The 19,577-nt window shown below is 36.4% G+C and overlaps 1 long non-coding RNA gene across 2 annotated transcripts in view; it reads right to left on the bottom strand.

Moving 5' to 3' along the window:
* Nucleotides 1-215: 215 nt before the first annotated feature.
* LOC105740576 overlaps nt 216-19,577 on the bottom strand; it is a 60,852-nt gene continuing 41,490 nt past the window's right edge. The window contains exon 3 of one of the 2 annotated variants that reach the window (XR_001116623.1): nt 216-2,185. This is a non-coding gene — a long non-coding RNA (uncharacterized LOC105740576). The remainder of the gene's footprint in view (nt 2,186-19,577) is intronic. The other variant, XR_001116621.1, reaches the window with a different exon arrangement.

Raw genomic sequence — 19,577 nt, 5'->3', positions numbered from 1 at the left:
GTTAATAAGAGTCCATATGTGGCTTGGTTCAGCTCATGAGTGTTAGAAAAACTCAAGTTCTACACTTTGTAATGACAGAAACAAATGCTGTGTGGCCTCTTAAGAAAGCTACAAGAATATGAGGTGGTTTAGGGCACCTCAACCAGGGAGGCTAACTTCAAATTACCAGACACATCTATTCTGAAGTGTTGAAAGGAAAAAGAAAAACAAATAATAAAGTTACAAAATAAAGTTTATTTTATCAAAATTAAAACGGTTTCCTTCCCTCCACTTCAGAGTAACCTTGAGATGGAACAGTCTGAGGATTACATTGCTATAATCCCTTAGCAGTTAGTTCCACAGCAGGAGGTGCCTGCTATAGACAAAATTATAGGGTTAGGAATGTTCACAATTTAGTGACCCGATTGGCTGACTATTCCTTAGAGCTTTAGAATCAAATATTTATACATCTAAATGGGAGCAAAGAAAGGAAAATGGTTCATAAAGAGAGTCCCAGAGCATGTATTATTGAAATAACAGATGGAAATATTATATTTTTGAAACATTCTTTCTATAAAGAAGTCTTTTGAAGTGTGTTTTGGTAGGATAAGCTGAGCCAAAAGTGGAGCAGAGTAAGAGAAAAAAATAAGGTTTTATATTCAAATGTTTGTTGTCAGCAGAGTATAAAGTTAGCACTTCCCAAAAAAGGCATGTCCTAAAGAGCACTGCAGCACAATGTGTTTGCTCTACTTCACATAACAGTCACAGAGGAGAAATATTTCAAAAATACATTTTACCATCACTGCTCAGTTTGTGTGTGGACTCTCCCAAAACTTGACCTCTGACATCTTTGCAGAGGGTGTATGATCTCCCACCATTGAATTTTTTATGTTTCCTAAAATGACTGAAACCTAAGCTAAGACTCAGTCATTATCTTGAAAAAGCTGTTGGCTACCTCATACTTGCTGAGAGTTTGGTAAGAAGTATAGTTAAATTGTAGGTTTTATGCCACATGGGCAATAGTGATTGTTCATCTAGGCAGGGCTTACAGACTAAAATTGGAGACATGCAGAAAGCAAGAAAGTAGGCAGAAGGCCAGATGAAAAATTCATCACACTTTCTTTATTTTCCTGTACATGGGAGACTGTACCCATGACAGAACCAACAATTCAGAATTATTCTGTTGTCTTTCCAGGAAAAATATCCCATTACTAAGCAATCAATTTGAAGTGCTCCATGGCCAGTCCAACTTCTCCATCATTTAGCTCAGAGAACATGGTTCAGTTATCCTGCTAGTCTCAGCTATTAGCTGGATCTGCCATATGATGATGTGATTTATTTCATGGCAACTGGTAGTTACTCTGGTTGAAAAAAGAAAAAGAATCCACAGGAACACAATTATTTTGACCTTGTATCCAGACAAGATTTATATCTGTGACAGGGATCTGAATGCAATTCCTAGTTGAGTCATTCTTAGGGGAAACAAAAGGAAGACTAGCCTGGGAGAAGGACTACTGGCTGCGATGTAAGAAATGAAGGAATTGCCGGTTCTCTTTCCTTCAGTACTCTGTTAAGTCCAGGGTATTGATAGATTCACATCAGGTGATCTAGGTATTGATAAGAGTTTGGGGATGTTGTGTTTGTATACAGGCCCTCAGCACCAAACAATAGTCAGTTGGCAAAGGGCATAAATCCAGTAACCTATGGCCTCTGAAAATTCAGAATTGAGTCATCATATGGCAACTTCTGCCAAAAGAAAGAAACAAGAAAGAGAAAAAGAGACAGTAACTCACTTGCACCCACCAGTGAGGCCACCTCAGAGCAAAGCAAAAAAATGCTTTAGTGATGGCTCCTTGGGTGACAGCATCTGTTCAGGGAGTTGACTCAGAGAGCCTCAGAAGCTCAGGGTTCCAGCCAGGAGCAGAAAGGACTCTTGGCAGAGCTGTTTCCTGTACCTCTTTTGATCATAAAGCTCAGTTTTGGAAAGGTTCTCACCAGTCTTGTGGTTTCCTAGTTGTGCGTCAGTACATTCTGGCTCAAACACTTCCCTTCCTTCAGGCCAGCCTCTCCGCCAGTGGCTCCCAGTTCCATGGTTCACTCTCTTCAGCTTTGAACTAGACTCCAAGGACACTGCTGGCTGCAGCATAAACCTTGAATGAGAGTTTGCAGCTGGGATGGTAGCCCTCCCCTCCTTGTGATGGGGATCCTAAAAGGAAAAAAATAACGGTAAAACCAAAAGTCCATAGAAGCATAGAATTTTAGAATCAATGAGTGGTTAGCATACAATCTCTTTTCCAATATAGTATGCAATAGAGTCACCTGGGCAACTGGTTAAAATACAGAGATTCCTAGTCCAAACTCAGATATTCTAAATGAGAATCTTTAAGTAGAAACTGGGAATCTGTGTTTTCAAGAATCTCCTTGGCAATTCTTATGTAGTCACTGTACAGTATAATTTACCAAATTTTATAAATTAGGAAACCTAGGCACAGAAACATTAATTTTGTCAAGGTAAAACAGGTGGCCTAAATCTCACTTTGTGCTCTTTCTATTGTACCACATTGTTCTTCACTCTTCCTTCTTGTGATTCTGTAATCAGGCTTGGGTCTCACGCTTCCTAACCATGCACTCTTCCTGTGTGCTTTGACCCCATTTTTTTTTTTCTGAAAATAACTCAGTCTGTCTATATAAAGTCACTTTCAAATCCCACTACCCTCAATGCATACAGTATTAAGCAAATGTGTAAGTTCAGAACAGCTATTAGAAATGGTAATGTTCGTATTCATCTGTTCCTAGTGAGAAGGTATATATGACGTGACCAGGGACACTGGCAGTTTGGATAGCTCACATATGCCCTCCCCACCCCACCAAAAAAAAGGAATTCTTCAGACACTTTAGCGAGTGATAATTATATACAGTCATTCAAAGTTTTCAGGGTTATTTATAAAACAAAGTTTCTGCTGGATGGCTTGGGTATGCTACAAAGTAGAAATGGTTAAGCAGAAGACCAAAAGATTCTCCAGTGAAAATGGCTTACTTTTCTCTAGAAACTTAATGGTATTAGAAACTGTAAATTTTGCAATGGATCAGAACCATCATAAACTGAAAGGAGCACTAAGGATGATATATGCTTCATCATTCCCATGCTTATAGACAAGAGTATGAACTGTGCCAGGAGTCACAGACTAGCTCAGAGAAGTCATAATACCATGTAATTAAGTACTTAATGGTATATGCATAGAGGAAACTTTTAAAATAATGCAAGAATAAAATTGTGGTTGACAGTGCAACTTCTGGAGTCAGATAGATCTGAATCAAAATCCCAGATCTACTACTTACCAGCTGTGTAGACTTGAGGAAGTTATTTAATTTCTTTAAGTCTTAATTTCTTCATCTATAAAATGAAACCTGAGAGGGTTCTCAAGAATATTAAAGCATGAGAGTGGGAAGAATGTACTGGGGAGGGGGTGCTGGGTTTTTGAAAAAAACAACAGTTAAAGCGAGAAACATAGGTAAACCAAAGTTATTCAAAGAGAAATACAAAGTTATCCAAAGAGTAACAAACTAAAAATATTTGTATGCTAATTAACCTAAAATATCAATGTGAGTTTTGTCACCAAATCCCATGAGTCCTGTGCCTACATTAGGATATGTAAAGATTGTCAGAGTCTAGCCAACATGGCCGATTAGCAACAGCTTCAGTATACAGCTCCCAGCATGAGTGATGCAGAAGATGAATGATTTCTGCATTTCCAACTGAGGGACAGGGTTCATCTCACGGGGGATTGTCGGACAGTGGGTGCAGGACAGTGGATGCAGAGCACTGAGCGTGAGCTGAAGCAAGGCACGGCATCACCTCACCTGGGAAGCACAAGGGGTCAGGGAATTCCCTTTCCTAGCCAAAGAAAGGGGTGACAGACAGCACCTGGAAAATCGGGTTGCTCCCACCCTAATACTGCGCTTTTCCAACAGTCTTAGAAACGGCACACCAGGAGATTAGATCCCATGCCTGGCTCAGGGGGTCCTACGCCCACGGAGCCTCACTCATTGCTAGCACAGCAGTCTGAGCTCAACCTGCAAGGTGGCAACGAGGCTGGGGGAGGGGCGCCCACCATTGCTGAGGCTTGAGCAGGTAAACAAAGCAGCAGGGAAGCTCGAACTTGGTGGAGCCCACCGCAGCTCAAGGAGGCCTGCCTGCCTCTGTAGACTCCACCTCTGGGGACAGGGCATAGCCAAACAAAAGGCAGCAGAAACCTCTGCAGACTTAAATGTCCCTGTCTGACAGCTTTGAAGAGAGGAGTGGTTCTCCCAGCATGCAGCTTGAGATCTGAGGATGGACAGACTGCCTCCTCAAGTGAGTCCCTGACCCCTGAGTAGCCTAACTGGGAGACACCCCCCAGTAGGGGCAGACTGACACCTCACACGGCCAGGTACTCCTCTGAGACAAAACTTCCAGAGGAACGATCAGGCAGCAATATTTGTGGTTCACCAATATTCGCTGTTCTGCAGCCACTGCTGCTGATACCCAGGCAAACAGGGTCTGGAGTGGACCTCCGGCAAACTCCAACAGACCTGCAACTGAGGATCCTGACTGTTAGAAGGAAAACTAACAAACAGAAAGGACATCCACACCAAAACCCCATCTGTACGTCACCATCATGAAAGACCAAAGGTAGATAAAACCACAAAGATGGGGAAAAAACAGAGCAGAAAAACTGAAAATTCTAAAAACCAGAGTGCCTCTCTTCCTCCAAAGGAACGCAGCTCCTCACCAGCAACGGAACAAAGCTGGATGGAGAATGACTTTGACAAGTTGAGAGAAGAAGGCTTCAGACGATCAAACTTCTCTGAGCTAAAGGAGGAAGTTCGAACCCATGGCAAAGAAGTTAAAAACCTTGAAAAAAGATTAGACGAATGGCTAACTAGAATAACCAATGCAGAGAAGTCCTTAAAGGACCTGATGGAGCTGAAAACCATGGCACAAGATCTACGTGATGAATGCACAAGCCTCAGTAGCCGATTCAATCAACTGGAAGAAAGGGTATCAGTGATGGAAGATCAAATGAATGAAATGAAGCAAGAAGTTTAGAGAAAAAAGAATAAAAATAAATGAACAAAGCATCCAAGAAATATGGGGCTATGTGAAAAGACCAAATCTACGTCTGATTGGTGTACCTGAAAGTGACGGGGAGAATGGAACCAAGTTGGAAAACACTCTGCAGAATATTATCCAGGAGAACTTCCCCAATCTAGCAAGGCAGGCCAACATTCAAATTCAGGAAATACAGAGAACGCCACAAAGATACTCCTTGAGAAGAGCAACTCCAAGACAGATAATTGTCAGATTCACCAAAGTTGAAATGAAGGAAAAAATGTTAAGGGCAGCCAGAGAGAAAGGTCGGGTTACCCAAAAAGGGAAGCCCATCAGACTAACAGCTGATCTCTTGGCAGAAACTCTACAAGCCAGAAGAGAGTGGGGGCCGATATTCAACATTCTTAAAGAAAAGAATTTTCAACCCAGAATTTTATATCCAGCCAAACTAAGCTTCATAAGTGAAGGAGAAATAAAATCCTTTACAGACAAGCAAATGCTGAGAGATTTTGTCACCACCAGGCCTGCCCTAAAAGAGCTCCTGAAGGAAGCACTAAACATGGAAAGGAACAACCAGTACCAGCCACTGCAAAAACATGCCAATTTGTAAAGACCATCAAGGCTAGGAAGAAACTGCATCAACTAATGAGCAAAATAACCAGCTAACATCATAATGACAGGATCAAATTCACACATAACAATATTAACCTTAAATGTGAATGGGCTAAATGCTCCAATTAAAAGACACAGACTGGCAAATTGGATAAAGAGTCAAGACCCATCAGTGTGCTGTATTCAGGAGACCCATCTCATGTGCAGAGACACACATAGGCTCAAAATAAAGGGATGGAGGAAGATCTACCAAGCAAATGGAAAACAAAAAAAGGCAGGGGTTGCAATCCTAGTCTCTGATAAAACAGACTTTAAACCAACAAAGATCAAAAGAGACAAAGAAGGCCATTGCATAATGGTAAAGGGATCAATTCAACAAGAAGAGCTAACTATCCTAAATATATATGCACCCAATACAGGGGCACCGAGATTCATGAAGCAAGTCCTTAGAGACCTAGAAAGAGACTTAGACTCCCACACAATAATAATGGGAGACTTTAACACCCCACTGTCAATGTTAGACAGATCAACGGGACAAAAAGTTAACAAGGATATCCAGGAATTGAACTCAGCTCTGCACCAAGCAGACCTAATAGACATCTACAGAACTCTCCACCCCAAATCAACAGAATATACATTCTTCTCAGCACCACACCACACCTATTCCAAAACTGACCACATAGTTGGAAGTAAAGCACTCCTCAGCAAATGTAAAAGAACAGAAATTATAACTATCTCTCAGACCACAGTGCAATCAAACTAGAATTCAGGATTAAGAAACTCACTCAAAACCACTCAACTACATGGAAACTGAACAATCTGCTTCTGAATCACTACTGGGTACACAACGAAATGAAGGCAGAAATAAAGATGTTCTTTGAAACCAATGAGAACAAAGACACAACATACCAGAATCTCTGGGACACATTCAAAGCAGTGTGTAGAAAGAAATTTATAGCACTAAATGCCCACAAGAGAAAGCAGGAAAGATCTAAAATTGACACCCTAACATCACAGTTAAAAGAACTAGAGAAGCAAGAGCAAACACATTCAAAAGCTAGCAGAAGGCAAGAAATAACTAAGATCAGAGCAGAACTGAAGGAAATAGAGACACAAAAAACCCTTCAAAAAATCAATGAATCCAGGAGCTGTTTTTTTGAAAAGATCAACAAAATTGATAGACTGCTAGCAAGACTAATAAAGAAGAAAAGAGAGAAGAAACAAATAGACGCACTAAAAAATGAAAAAGCGGATATCACCACCAATCCCACAGAAATACAAACTACCATCAGAGAATACTATAAACACCTCTACACAAATAAACTAGAAAATCTAGAAGAAATGGATAAATTCCTCGACACACACACCCTCCCAAGACTAAACCAGGAAGAAGTTGAATCTCTGAATACAACAATAACAGGCTCTGAAATTGAGGCAATAATTAATAGCTTACCAACCAAAAAAAGTCCAGGGCCAGATGGATTGACAGTTGAATTCTACCAGAGGTACAAGGAGGAGCTGGTACCATTCCTTCTGAAAGTATTCCAATCAATAGAAAAAGAGGGACTCCTCCCTAACTCATTTTATGAGGCCAGCATCATCCTGATACCAAAGCCTGGCAGAGACACAACAAAAAAAAGAGAATTTTAGACCAATATCCCTGATGAACATCGATTTAAAAATCCTCAATAAAATACTGGCAAACCGAATCCAGCAGCACATCAAAAAGTTTATCCACCGTGATCAAGTGGGCTTCATCCCTGGGATGTGAGGCTGGTTCAACATATGCAAATCAATAAATGTAATCCAGCATATAAACAGAACCAAAGACAAAAACCACATGATTATCTCAAGAGATGCAGAAAAGGCCTTTGACAAAATTCAACAACCGTTCATGCTAAAAACTCTCAATAAATTAGGTATTGATGGGACATATCTCGAAATAATAAGAGCTATCTATGACAAACCCACAGCCAATATCATACTGAATGGGCAAAAACTGGAAGCATTCCCTTTCAAAACTGGCACAAGACAGGGATGCCCTCTCTCACCACTCCTATTCAACATAGTGTTGGAAGTTCTGGCCAGGGCAATCAGGCAGGAGAAGCAAATAAAGGGTATTCAGTTAGGAAAAGAGGAAGTCAAATTGTCCCTGTTTGCAGACGACATGACTATATCTAGAAAACCCCATCATCTCAGCCCAAAATCTCCTTAAGCTGATAAGCAACTTCAGCAAAGTCTCAGGATACAAAATCAATGTGCAAAAATCACAAGCATTCTTAAACACCAATAACAGACAAATAGAGAGCCAAATCATGAGTGAACTCCCATTTACAATTGCTTCAAAGAGAATAAAATACCTTGGAATCCAACTTACAAGGGATGTGAGGGACCTCTTCAAGGAGAACTACAAACCACTGCTCAATGAAATAAAAGAGGATACAAACAAATGGAAGAACATTCCATGCTCATGGGTAGGAAGAATGAATATTGTGAAAATGGCCATACTGCCCAAGGTAATTTATAGATTCAATGCCATCCCCATCAAGCTACCAATGACTTTCTTCACAGAATTGGAGAAAACCACTTTAAAGTTCATATGGAACCAAAAAAGAGCCCACATTGCCAAGTCAATCTTAAGCCAAAAGAACAAAGCTGGAGGCGTCATGCAACCTGACTTCAAACTATACTACAAGGGGACAGTAACCAAAACAGCATGGTACTGGTACCAAAACAGAGATATAGACCAATGGAACAGAACAGAGCCCTCAGAAATAATGCCACATATCTACAACTATCTGATCTTTGACAAACCTGACAAAAACAGGAAATGGGGAAAGGATTTCCTATTTAATAAATGGTGCTGGGAAAACTGGCTAGCCATATGTAGAAAGCTGAAACTGGATCCCTTCCTTACACCTTATACAAAAATTGATTCAAGATAGATTAAAGACTTAAACGTTAGACCTAAAACCATAAAAACCCTAGAAGAAAACCTAGGCAATACCATCCAGGATATAGGCATAGGCAAGGATTTCATGTCTAAAACACCAAAAGCAACCGCAACAAAAGCCAAAATTGACAAATGGGATCTAATTAAACTAAGGAGCTTCTGCACAGCAAAAGAAACTACCATCAGAGTGAACAGGCAACCTACAGAATGGGAGAAAATTTTTGCAATCTACTCATCTGACAAAGGGCTAATATCTAGAATCTACTAAAAACTGAAACAAATTTACAAGATAAAAACAAACAACCCCATCAAAAAGTGGGCGAAGGACATGAATAGACACTTCTCAAAAGAAGACATTTATGCAGCCAAAAGACACATGCAAAAATGCTCATCATCACTGGCCATCAGAGAAATGCAAATCAAAACCACAATGAGATACCATCTCACACCAGTTAGAATGGCAATCATTAAAAAGTCAGGAAACAACAGGTGCTGGATAGGATGTGGAGAAATAGGAACAATTTTACACTATTGGTGGGACTGTAAACTAGTTCAACAATTGTGGAAGTCAGTGTGACGATTCCTTAGAGATCTAGAACTAGAAATACTATTTGACCCAGCCATCCCATTACTGGGTATATACCCAAAGGAGAATAAGTCGTGCTGCTGTAAAGACACATGCACACGTATGTTTATTGTGGCACTATTCACAATAGCAAAGACTTGGAACCAACCCAAATGTCCAACAATGATAGACTGGATTAAGAAAATGTGGCACATATACAGCATGGAATACTATGCAGCCATAAAAAATGATGAGTTCATATCCTTTGTAGGGACATGGATGAAGCTGGAAACCATCATTCTCAGCAAACTATCGCAAGGACAAAAAACCAAACACTGCATATTCTCACTCATAGGTGGGAATTGAACAATGAGAACACATGGACACAGGAAGGGGAACATCACACACTGGGGCCTGTTGTGGGGTAGGTGGAGTGGGGAGGGATAGCATTAGGAGATATACCTAATGTTAAATGACGAGTTAATGGGTGCAGCACACCAACATGGCACATGTATACATATGTAACAAACCTGCACATTGTGCACATGTACCCTAAAACTTAAAGTATAATAAAAAAAAGAAAAAAATTGGGGGAAGGAAGAGAGCAATAAAAATAAGAGAAAAAAGAAGGAAAAAAAGAAGATTGTCAAATATGGATAACATACACATATTGTATAAGCCCCATGAAATTAGGGAGTTTTATATGTTTGTTCACTTCTGTACCTTCTGCTTAGTTATGGAATGAATGAATAGGTTGGTAAGATCTAAAAAGAGCCAAAAGTCTTGATACCTCAACAAGAGAGGAGGCCAATTAATATGTAATGAATATATAAATACCTCTGAGCCTTCTGCATGACTGCCTATCCTGTGTGCAGTTGTGTGTGCCAAGTCTCTGCCCTACAGCCAAGAGATGAAGGTTAGGTCCTGTTGTAAGAGCAAAGTAGATTCCCTGTTGTGTTGCTAAAATGTCTTAAACTCTGCTTCAATACCAATGAACTTGGGAAACACCTGCTTAGATAAAAGTTCTAATATTAGTAACAAATTGCCTAATGCTTGATATTATCTCAAATCAGATGCCACATCAAGAAAACCATAAGGTTGTCCTGAACATTTCCAAAACATTGCTACAATATAATGGAGACTTGGTGAAAAGGTGTTGGAAGTAAACCATAATTTAATAAATACTTCTTGTATTACAGATGAAGTCTAAAGCCATTAAATTGGCAGAAAAAAGTGAGGAGGGAAGAAGGGGGAGGTAAGGAGAAAGAAGGAAGGAATGAAAGAAGGAAAAAGGAAGGAAGGAAGACCAGCAAAGAGAGTATAGGATCATATACTTAAACCAAAATATAAGTAAGCTAAAACTTAGTTATTTTCTAACATATATCCTCTTATCATATCATTACCTTAACGAGTTAAATTAGTCACTATAAAATGAGTCAAACTGTCACAAGAACAAGAGTAGTTCCCTCTTCACAGCTCACTGCTGTGTACCTAGTGCCTTGGTAGTAGAAGTGGTACAGCATGCTGGTTATGAGCTCAAACTTGGAGTCATAGAGATGAAGATTGGCTCTGCCTCTCACTAGTTCTGTGACTTCAAAGAAGCCACTTATGCAGACTGAGCCTCAGTTGTTTTTGTTTTTTGTATAAGGGATATAAGAATATATACCTCACAGATTTGTATAAAGACAGTTTTCATAATAAATCCCAAAACATGGTACACAAGGCCCAACAAATGGTAACTATCATTTTCATCATCATCATCATCATCACTAATATTATTGACATCTTGAAATATCTCAATATCTGAGATCCTGAAATCTCTCAGTTTTAGTATTTAAAAATGTATTATGTGAGTTGGTGTGGAAAATGGGGCTGTGATATGTATTTACTGCTGGAGCTCCTGGGAGAAAGATCTAAAACGCTATTCCCCTGTGGCAGTTGAGATTACTATACTTAGCTTTTATATGTATCCTATGCTCACAAACTGCATGCAATTTTTTCTATCTTTTGTATTCGACCTTCTGGTTACACACAATAGATTTTACCTTTTGCTGATGAAGCAACTAAAGCAAAGAAAAATGAAATACTTGGCCTGGGATCATAAGGTGAGCCATAATTATCATAATTCCCCAAATCCCAGTCCTGAGTTTAGCCAAACAAACTGGAGTTACCATGGGGTTTAACAATGAGTCAACCACAGAGATATCTGGGACAATTTTAAGACAATCCAAATATACTTTGCATTTCTTAGTTTGTATTATACAAAAAAAAAAAGTAAACTGAAACAGGAATGGAGAATACAAGGCTGTGTAGTAAAAATAGTAAGGAGTCGTTTAGATTCTACTGTAAAAACAAAGTAGATTTGATTCATGAGCTACAGGAAGATTATTCTGCCAAAGAGAACCAAAAGAATGAGGTAAGTTTTAGAGAAAAATTATTAACATAGTCTGTGTGGTTACTAAGGTTGTTGCATGGAGACTTAAAATATTTAAATAAAATAAGAAATTCTCAGAGGCCAGAGAGAAGAATAGAAGAACATAGAAGTGGGAGTAAGGAGATCTGGCTCTGTTCATCATGAATTGAACTGCTTTATGGAGATCACATAGTTGCTAAAATGGGGATATCTATCCTAACCCTAAAGAATGGTTATGAAGATACAAAAACAAAATGCTAGTTTTTTAAAAAATTAAAAATAATATGCACACTAGGTATTATTGAAACTTACTTATTAGGAAACATTGACTATTTCATATGACCACCCCCATCTCCACCAGAAGAAACCCTGGAAAAAAATGTAGCCTTGAATCCCATTCTCCTTTACCCACAAGTAGACGTGTATTAAATACTAGTTCCAGATATTGTAAAGGATTCAAAGACCTACAAAACATGAATTCTGCCCTTCAAAAATTTAGTTGGAGTATAAAACATAGAAGGTATATAATTACAGAAAGATAAATCATTTGATAAAGATAAATCATAGTTTGATAAATTGCTAAAAGATTTCCACAAAAGACCACCATAAAAATTTATTCATGTTGATGAAAACTAGAATGGTTAAAGGGGGCAAAATAAAAGGAAGTTGAGTTTGTGATAAGACATGGAGGAATTAAATTGTTAAAATGAAAGTGTGGTTTTTTTATATCATAATGAAAAGTTAAATTTTCATCTGATAGAAATTGAGGAAAGTCTAAAAAGTATTTTAGTAAGAATCAATCTTTTGGAAGACTCATCTAGCTGTGGTGGTTTGGAAAAAGAATAAAAGCAAGGAGGCTCATTAGGAGACATTTGTGATCATTTGAATACAGGAACAAGGGCCTGAAATACAGTTATGGCTGTGGGAATTAAAATGAAACAAGTATATGAGAAATTTTTAGGGAGATTTCTTAGGGAAAAAGTCTACGAAATCTGACAATTGATTCAGTGGATAAAGTAAAAATCCGGATAAAAATCAGACAAAAGAGACTATGGTTTTAAGCCTCAGTTCAGAAAAACATGGTCCTACCTACAGATATAGAATGTCACAAGAAGAATGTTTTGCTATTATAACTTTTAAGAATAAAATTTTCAGCACAGTACTTGGGGAGTAGTAATAGCTCTAAAAATTACTACTGTCAGATATACTTAGAGATGTCTCAATAAATCAAGGGTAGGTTAGAGAAAATCAGAGACCTGGAAACAAAAGTTAGGGCTATATTTAGCAAATTCCAACAGTCTGCAAATATGCTATCTACCTTGTGGACTAGGCATTATCCACTGTGACATAAGCAGACATATCAAGTTTACATGGCCTTAGAAAAGTGAATAGTTAAATTTGCTTAGGTGTTATCAAAGCCTAAGTGTTGTAGTGTCTTTCAGCTCATGTGGGGTGTGTATCAATAGATTATCTCTTCTTATAGTACGTTCTAGGAATGATGATGTATTCTCCCAATAATTCACGACAAAAACTTTAATAATTGTGGTCAGCAGAATAATGGTTCCCCAAAGATGTCTATTTCCTAGCCCCTGGGACCTTGAATATGCTACTTTACATTGTAAAAGGGTCTGCAAAGATGATAAATTTAAGGATCTTGCGATGGAAGATGACACTGGATTATCCAGTTGCGCTTACTATAATCACAGATCCTTTTAAATGAAAGAAGACAAGAAAGTCAGAGTTAGAGATCTGAAGATGCTATGCCTCTTAATTTGAAGATTAAAAAAGTGGCTATGAGCCAAGGAATGCAGGCAACCTGTAAAAGCAAATAAACAGATTCTCCCCTAGAACCCCTAAAAGATATGCAGCTCATTCAACACCTTAATTTTAGTCCAGTAGGATTTTGCTGGACTTCTGACCTACAGAATTCTAAGGTAACAAATTTGTATTCTTCAAAGCCTCACCTGTTACAGAAAAAATAGGAAATTCACACAATAATATTATGTATATTTGTTGAATAATACATGTTAATTGTTGAAAATTAAAAGTCTATAAAAAAGAATCTTTTTAATAATATTATGACCAAATTTACTTTTCTGGCAGTGACAGAATAACATGTACCTGATTTGTCTTCTTATAAACGACTAGAAACTCGACAAAATATTAGAAACAACTCTTTTCAGATACATGACTATATTCTCTACAAGAGAGTAGGAAAATGAAGTGAGCTCTACAATTCCCCAGCTGTCTCCGTGAAAACACTTTTGAGACCACATTTGAAATTCCAGTCATCCAGAGGGAAGAGACTTTTTAGAACATCTGTACCATACAAAAGAGACTCAAGAAATATTGCACCTTAGTTGTAGGACTAAACTAGCTCCAGAAGACAAGGCAACTCTAGACCTGCACTGAGAAAGTTTTAAAAGAAGCCTAAAAAAATTAAATGAAACCTCAATTTATCTAGCTGGCACTCAAAACAAGAGTTAACACTCTTCAAATGGAAGGAAACAAAATACACAGACTCTTCAATGTAATATTCACATTGTTCAGCAACCAATCAAAAAATACTAAATATGCAATAGGCCAGGAATTATGACCATAACCAAAATAAAAATGAATTGATAGAAACAGATGCAGCAATGATAGAGATGGTAGAATTAGTATACAAGGATATTCAAACAGCTATAATAAATAGGATCATGAAGTTAGTAAAGCATGAACATAAGAACAAAAGAAATCAAAACTAAAGAAGAGTGAAATTGAACTTCTAAAACTGAAGTTCATGTCCAGAACTTCACTAGACTGGAATAGCAGCCAATTAGACCTTACAGAAGAAAAGATCAATGAATTTGAAGACATAGCAAGAGAAACTATCCAAACTATAGCACACAGAGAAAAAAAGCTAAAGAAAAAGATAAGACTCAGTGACTGTGGAACAATATTACATAGTTTAACATACATGTAAATGGATTCCCAGGAGAAAAACTATTTGAAGACATAAAATCAGAAGTTTCCCAATTTGATGAAAACTATAACCCATATATCCAAAATGCCCATGCATTCAAGAAGCAAAATAAAAACAAAAAGAACCACAGGAAGTCCTATCGTTATCAAATTACTGAAAATCTGTAATAAAAAGAAAATATTAAAAGCAGCCAGAAATAAAAAGACACGTTAAATTCAGAGAAACAAATGTAAGAATGATTAATGACTTCTCAGAAATAAAAAATAAAGAATACAATGAAACAGCACCTTTAAAGTGCTGGATATAAAAAGTGTCAACCTAGAAGCTAACATACAGAAAAAAATATCCTTCAAACATGGACATGACCTAAAAGCATTTAAATACAAACAAAAGCTGAGAGAATGTATCACTAGAAAACATGAATTAAAAGAAATGTCTTTGGAAGTTCTTTAGGACCAAAGGAATATCAGATGGAAACTTGGATTTATAACAAAAATGAAAAGCCCTGAAAATGGTATATGTGGATAAATATGAGAAATCTTTATTTAACTGTAATTTACTTTACTTTTTAAAATCTGTTTAGAACAGTAACAATAATGTATTGAAGGCTAATATGTGTAAAAATATAATCTATGACAATATTAGCACAATTATGACATAACTTTATGCAAATAAAGTTATATGGTAGTAAGAGTCTTACATTACACATGAAGTAGTATATTATTTGAAGGCAGACTTAAAGAAGTTAAAGATGCTTATTATAAAACTTGAGTAATCACTGCAAAAAAAGACCACATTGATAATAAGCAAAACAAAGGAAATAGAATATTTAAATATACTCAATTAAGACCAAAAAAGCCATGAAAATGGTAAAAATATATAAACAGGAAAAATGAAGAAATATTTAGGATAGTAAACAAATATGATGAAAGGATTAAACTTAACTGTATTGATAATTACACTCAATGTAGATGACCTAAACATCTCAATTAAAAGGCAGAGATTGTCACTTTGGATAAAAAAGCAAAACACAACTCTATGTTGTCTAAAAAAAACCACTTTAAATATAAGAATATACAGAGGTTAAAAGTGAAAGAATAGAAAAACATACCACAGAAACACTAAAGAGAAAGCTTATATGGCTGTATTAATATCAGGCAAAATATAGTTCAGAACAAGGAATACTAACAGGAATAACAAGGCCATTTCATAATGACAAAACAGCCAATTCATCAAAAAGATGTAACAATCCTAAATGTGTATGCACTTTATAATACAGCTGCAAAAAATACATAAAATAAAAACTAATAAAAATGACAGGAGAAATAGAAAAGCTCACAATTATAGTTGGATGTAATAACACATCTCTCCTAGTAATAAAACAGGTTGACAGAAAATGAGTCTAGAAAACTTGAACACTATCAACCAATGTGACACCTAATTGACATATACCAACAATGGCAGGATAGACTTTTTTCCACATGCAAATTGCACATTTACCAAGATAGACCATATGCTGACATAAAACAAGTCTAAATAAGTTGAATGGATTGAAATCATATGTAGTATGCCCTCTGACCTCAACAAATTTAAATAAGAAACTAGTAACACAAAAATATATGAAAAATCTCCATATTCTTAGAAATTAAACAATATACTTCTCAATAACCCATGAATGAAAGAAAAAAAATTAAAGGCAAATAAGATAATATTTCAAACTGTATGAAAACAAAAACACAACATACCAAAATTTATGGGATACAGCTAAGTGATTGCCTGAAGATAAATTTATAGTTTTAATGCTTGTGTTAGAAAAGAATATATAATATCAGTGATCCGAGTTTTCATTCTAAGAAGCTAGAAATCAATTAGACTATTAAGCATAAAATGGAAAAAAGAAAATACTAAAGGCAAGAGCAAAGACTCAATGGAATAGAGAAGAAAAAAATCAGAGAAAAACCAAATATCTAAAAGATACTTATTTTTAAAAGATCAATAAAATATAGACATCTGGCTAGATTGACCAAGAAGACAAACTTTTTAAAACATAACAGGGAAAAAACAATACATTTGACTTTATCAAAAATTTTTTTAACTCTCCAAAAGAGAAAATTAAGAAATTAAAATGCAAGCCATAGACAGGGATGTGGGGGGACATCTGTAATACATATATTTGATAAAAGGCTTGTATCCAAAATATATACATATAAAATTTTTGCAACTCTATAATAAGAAAAGAAGCAACCTAATCTTTTGAAAATGGGCAAAAGATTTGACCAATTTCTTGCAAAAGATAATGTATAAATGGTAAATAAATAGGGGGAAAGATGGTCCATATAATCTGTAATCAAGGAAATACAAAAATCAAGCCCACAATGAGATATTACTAGACAGGCATTTAGAATGGCTAAAGATATTTAAACTGTCAGTATTCATTGTTGTTATGAATAAAAAGTAAGGGAAATTTTTATACATTGATGTTGGAAGTGTAAAAGGTACACCATTTTGGAAAAGAGTTTAGCAATCTGGGTCAAATTAAAGTACACTTATCATTTGGCCCAGTGATTTCATTTCTTGGTATTTACCCATGAAAACTGAAAACATATATTCACACAAAAAAATCTGTATACAAATGCTCATAACGGCTTTATTCATGATGGTCCCAAACTGGAAACAACCTAAAGTTCCATTAACAGATAAATGGCTAAACGAATTACGAATGCTACTTAGCCAAAGGAAAAAAAAAAAAAAGAAATGAACGGCTGACATATGCAACAGCAAGGATAAGGTTCAACAATATTATTGTTGAACTGAATTGACTGAAGAAAGTTAAGAACAGAACAGTGCATACTGTTATACTGTATGTGCATTCCATTATACTGTTACACATTGCATTATATGACATCTAGAATAGGCAAGACTAATATACAGTGACAGAAAGAAGGTCAGTAGATACTTTACTGAGTAAAGGAAGGGATGCTGACAGCAAATGGGCATAAGGGAACTTATGGGGGTGATGAAAATATTCTCTATCAATTCAAGTGATTGTTATATGAGTTTATATGTTTGCCAATACTTATTAATTATTCACCTAATATATATGCATTTTATTGTAATTTATATTCCAATAATGCTGATTTTAAAGAAAAATCTATTTAAAAATCTATAAATCTGTCATCCAATTTTGTTATAATTACTCCTAATTTTATCAAATTTCTAATTCATATTCAAGATTCTATTCTATGTATTATTTGATGCCTGTTTCTCTACCTGTACCATTTATAAGCACTTGATGCATACCATCAGTAATTATTTGCAGACATTTACGAGCTTAGTGATTCCTATGATCCTTTATTATTTTAATACAAATTTGTCTTATAGTTTGGTATTTAGATTTTCAGTTTATCATTTTTAGAAATAACATTCCAGTCATCACCTCTACACATAAAGCTTTGTCCACACTTGTATCAGTTCCTTGTGAAAGATTTCTAGAAAAGCAATATTGGCTTAGGTTACAGGATACAGGAAGAAGTTATTTATATGCAGCCCCTACTTTTCTGGAATTTTACTTATAAAAATTCTGCTTAAAGGATGAGCCACAATGACAAACTAATACTATGATTCTTATTTCAAGATGATTTGCTTGGAAGATATATTTTAATTAATTAGCCCATTAGAAATTGGGGTAAGATGTCTGGGCGCAGTGGCTCACGCCTGTAATCCAAGCACTTTGCATCATTGTCAGATGCAAAGTTTGCAAGTATTTTCTCCTATTCTGTAGGCTGTCTGTTTAGTCTGTTGATAGTGTCTTTTGCTGTACAGAAACTCTTTAGTTTAGTTAGGTCCCATTGTCAATTTTTGTTTTTGTTACAATAGTTTTTGTAGTTTTCATCATGAAATCTCTGCCAGGGCCTATGTCCAGAATAGTATTTCCTACATTTTCTTCCAGGGTTTGTGGTTTTAGGTTTTCCATTTAAATCTTTAATCCATCTTGAGTGATTTCTGTACATACTAAAAGGAGGGGGTCTAGATTCAATCTCCTGACATGGCTAGCCAGTTATCCCAACACCCATTACTGAATAAGGAGTCCTTTCCCCATTTCTTGTTATTGCAACCTTTGTCAAAGATCAGATGGCTGTATTATAGATGTGCAGCTTTATTTCTGGGTTCTCTAAGCTGTTCCACTTGTCTATGGGTCTGTTTTTGTACCAGTTCCATGCTGTTTTTGTTACCATAGTCTTGTAGTTGAGTTTGAAGTCAGGCAATGTGATGCCTCCAGCTTTATTCTTTTCGCTTAGGGTTGCTTTGGCTATTCAGGCTTTATTTTGATTCCATATGAATTTTTGAATAGTTTTTTCTAATTCGAGGCAAATATTTTTGGTAGTTTGATAAGAATAGCATTAAATGTGTAGATTGCTTTGGGCAGTATGCCCATTTTAACAATAGTGACTCTTCCTATCCGTGAGCATAGAATGTTTTTCCGTTTGTTTGTGTCATCTCTGATTTCTTTCAGCAGTTTTTAAATTCTCATTATGAAGATCTTTCATTTCCCTTGTTAACTGTATTCCAAGGTATTTTATTACTTTTGTGGCCATTGTGAATGGGATTGCATTCTTGATTTGGTCCTCAGCTTGGACATTATTGATGTATAGAAATGCTACTGATTTTTGTACATTGATTTTGTATTCTGAAACTTTGCTAAAGTTGTTTGTCAGATACAGAAGCTTTTGGGCAGAAACTATCAAGTTTCCTAGGTATAAAATCATATCATCTGCAAAGACAGTTTGACTTCTCTTCCTATTTGGATGCTTTTTATTCATCTCTTGCCTGATTGCTCTGGTTAGGATTTCCAGAACTATGTCAAGCAAGAGTGGTGAGAGTGGGCATCTTTGTCTTCTTCAGGTTCTCAAAGTGAATGCTTCCAACTTTTGCCCTATCAGTATGATGTTGCTTGTAGGATTGTCATAGATGGCTCTTATTATTTTGAGATATATATCT

This window comes from Nomascus leucogenys, chromosome 12 (assembly GCF_006542625.1).
Source record: "Nomascus leucogenys isolate Asia chromosome 12, Asia_NLE_v1, whole genome shotgun sequence".
Taxonomy (NCBI): Eukaryota; Metazoa; Chordata; class Mammalia; order Primates; family Hylobatidae; genus Nomascus; species Nomascus leucogenys.
The sequence above is the reverse complement of the archived record's forward strand: the minus strand, read 5'-3'. Positions and strand labels throughout refer to the sequence as shown.